The sequence below is a fragment of the Carassius carassius genome, unplaced genomic scaffold (genome assembly GCF_963082965.1).
Source record: "Carassius carassius unplaced genomic scaffold, fCarCar2.1 SCAFFOLD_73, whole genome shotgun sequence".
Classification (NCBI taxonomy): domain Eukaryota; kingdom Metazoa; phylum Chordata; class Actinopteri; order Cypriniformes; family Cyprinidae; genus Carassius; species Carassius carassius.
Window position 1 is genome coordinate 226,746 of NW_026774986.1, and position 3,810 is coordinate 230,555.

The window sequence follows — 3,810 nt, forward strand, 5'->3', positions numbered from 1 at the left end:
ATATGTCTGCAAACAATAAAAAGAAGCAGAAGAATTCTGCAGCCTCAGACATGTCTACAAGGAAGAAACTGAGGGGGAAAAAATCACCCAAAGGTTATTAAGCTTTCCTAGATTTACATTTCACCATTTCAAATCAGACTTCAAATAAAGTGATTATTTTGCCTTAGCCAGATATACGTAAGTCATAAATATATCATGTGTTGCCTGTCAAAATAATTTATTAATTCATTGATGAAGATGTATGAGGTCAAACTCATGTACTTTTTTTTGCTCTTTTAGAATGTAACCATGGGATCTTAGAAGGGGAACCTTACTACCCAGTGAAGAGGGTGATCCGCTGCAAAATGCAGAAGGTTAGCTTTACAATAATTAAAAGTCTTAGATGTACTCAGTGGAATTGCAGCACCCCAACTGGAAACCCCTTAACCCCCTAACTTTGATGTTTTTTCAGGTGATGAAGTTGGTGGAATGAATAGAATGATCAAATGAAGTTGGTGGAATGGGAGCCCTGTTCACTCTGGTATGTACAATTTATCATAGTTTTGATTGGAATAGCCTAATTCTTAGTACTTCAAAACTTAAAGTAATAGCCTTGGCTTGTATTTTTGGGTGGCTGTGGCTCAGTGTGTCGAAGTGTCCTTGGGCACTCTTCGAGAGAGTTTCACATCTAATGCTGGCTATTTCACATGCAAGCATGTCAGCCAATGAAATAATCCATGCCATGGGACCTTTAAGGCAGATAAACCTGACTGCCATAATTGAGAGACATATGTTGGACATAAGAACCAATTTATTCTGAGCAAAAGGGGAGGTCTTTCATGACCAAATTTTCAAGACTAATATTGTGCAGCAAATTGCAGAGGTCTTTTACAATGGATACCTTCAGAGCAGAGGTATATGATTTCAAATAAACGGCTACACCGTAGGTAATGCATATTCAAACCTTAACCAAAATATTACCATAGGCAGGTAATTTACTGTTATCAGATTACTGTAAGTTTATAAACCTACTGAATGAAGGGGTGGCTTGCTGTTCCTCATTGCCCTTAACCTTGTCATGTTTGTTTTGAATTTAATTTATGGCTGATGTAAAGACCTAAATTAATAACAATCTCTTTTTATTACAGTGGGAAAACTTGGCCGCCACAGTGGGTGACGGAGGAGAACACCACAAATTAAGGAAATGTTCAATCCCATTGTTTTGTTCCATAAGCTATGTGTATGTTGTTTACAGTATATTAAAAACAATTCAAAAGCCTGAAAGACTCCCAATTTGTAGCAAACCAGAGAACACATGGTGTGTTTACAAAAGCTTGACAGATCATCTCTCTCCTTCACACATAGATGATAGATAGATAGATATTGCATACTTCAAATAATATAGATACAATTAATTCACCTCCATGCAGAGAAAAACTTGATAATACACCAGAAATAAGTTATTACCACTGATCTATAATATATATAATATAGATCAGTGGTTATTACTAAGACCAGACACGTGGTGGCAGCACTGAATATGTCATAAACGTCATCACATCAGTGGAACACTTCCTGGATATTTATTGAAATATCATGCTCGATATTGAGTAATACCACAAATAACACGCCATTCCATATTCTTGGACTAACAATGATTCCAAACTAAAAGTACTTCTTCTTTTTTGTAACTCGTCACTTTGTCAACATTAGTTTCTCCCGCTGCCACGGATTAATGTGTTGATCAGCAAATCAACCTCAAGACGAATCGCATATAGTGGGCAGGTGTTTGATCTGTCAGACGGAGCGAAATCGCAAGGAAGAGTATGTGGAATCTGGGGCCACAGCTATGCTAGGCGATAGCAGCGTCCATAGCAACCAAAACGTTGCAGTTTCACGTTATTCTGGCAAGATCTGAAAAATCTTCGCAACAACGAACAAGCGAGTGATTATGTACATTCACTGAGTGAATATTATGAAGGTAAAATATATATATTTCTCGCTAGAAATGTAATCAAAACGTATTTTTATGCAGAAACTAACTCAAAATATTGTTTTTTTTCACTAAAAATGAGAGAAATGTCCGCCATGTTTCTTGTTCTCACGGTCGGAATCTTGAAAGTCACGTGACTTGGACGCAAAACAATAGGAAAAGAATAGGCAAAAAAACGTAACAGTCATACATTTCAAGGGCCATTATTGTAACCCCTCTACGTTTTGTACTTTGGACCAACGTAGTCAGGGTACGTTTTTATATGAGACTGGGTTGAAAAAAATACATTATCCAGCATGCATTAGTCACTTACCCTGTGACCTGGCAGAAAACGCTTAAACTGCTTACTGCACGCACCGCGGAGCGTTGTTAAACTCACCTCTGAATAGTGTTTTACCTGCAGTTGAGCTTTGTTTTGGTTAAACTCACATCTGGATGCTGTCCTACTTGCAGTAGAGCGTTGTTAAACTCACCTCTGAATAGTGTTTTACCTGCAGTTGAGCATTGTTTTGGTTAAACTCACATCTGGATGCTGTCCTACTTGCAGTAGAGCGTTGTTAAACTCACCGCTGAATAGTGTTTTACCTGCAGTTGAGCGTTGTTTTGGTTAAACTCACATCTGGATGCTGTTCTACCTGCAGTAGAGCGTTGTTAAACTCACCACTGAATGCACATACTATAGTGCATGCATAAATGATGGTGAATTAACAGATATATAGGCCAATAGAAACACGCTTTGTGTCTGTTGATGGGGCATCAATATCCATAAAGCACTTTCTAAACATTTGCACATAAGCAACTATTTACAAACACATTAAGTTTCTGCTGAAGAAACAGTCAACATGAATCAAAAGTTACCCAAAACTAGACCTTTGGGATAAATGTTTGTTGGTATGTTACATTATAAAATGTTAGACGTTAGGCAGCTCGATGATAAAGTGACAGACAATATAATATTGTATGTACTAGAGATCGACCGATATGGGTTTTTCTGTAGCCAATGTTCAGAGGTCAGGGTCAGTCGATGGCTGATATGCGCTGCTGATTTTTAGGGCCGATATCTTGAAGTTTTCCCCTTCATTTCTATGCTAAAATGTCACACTGATAATAAGTGGATGCACAACATTTCTAGACTCATCATCATTTATTGAGCACTGACTTGAACCATCTCTCAAATCTTAATTTTGTGCACTGCTCGATATTAAAATAAAAAAAAAATGTATCAAAAGATAACCAAACAAATCAATAAATTGACCAAGTATTAAATATATAAAACAGGTTATATATATATATATATACATATGTAGCAGACCCCGCCCGAATGATGGCCCAAACTTTACTGATGTTAATGAAGTTTATTGAGTCCGTTTTCACTCAAAAATCACCGTAAGAGCTTATGCCTTTTCGGGGGGTGCTTAAAGTTGCAAACGTTATCTGCGACACAACTCTGATGAACTTGAACTGCGTGCTTTCTTTTTCCTTCCCCGTAGACTACAACACCCGTCAAAATAAAAGTCCCTCTTTAGTAAGACAGATAATGCATTTCTTAAACCCATTTAAACTCACAGAAATATAAAAAACAAATGTTCAAAAACGAATTAGAATATTTATCAAAGCAAAGTCTGTTACACTCCCACCAAATTATAAATGTTATTTCAACATGCATAATTTTCAAACATAAGTAATTTTAACTTATAATAACCATTTTGTGTGCATGTGTGTAAAGCAAAGTCCTTTTGAAGATTTGTTCACTCCGCTTCCAATAATAAGACCAACTTCTGAGCTGGTCTCTCTACGACTGAGACCTTGTTTACCCGTTCTCCTTTTTTGTTTAGTTT

General features: G+C 36.9%; 1 long non-coding RNA gene across 1 annotated transcript; it reads left to right on the forward strand.

Annotated features, from left to right (window-relative positions):
- On the forward strand, positions 1-1,234 carry LOC132133949 (uncharacterized). Its single transcript, XR_009429303.1, has 4 exons — positions 1-93; positions 280-353; positions 477-520; positions 1,128-1,234. It is a non-coding gene; the product is annotated as an uncharacterized LOC132133949 (long non-coding RNA).
- Positions 1,235-3,810: the final 2,576 nt, after the last annotated feature.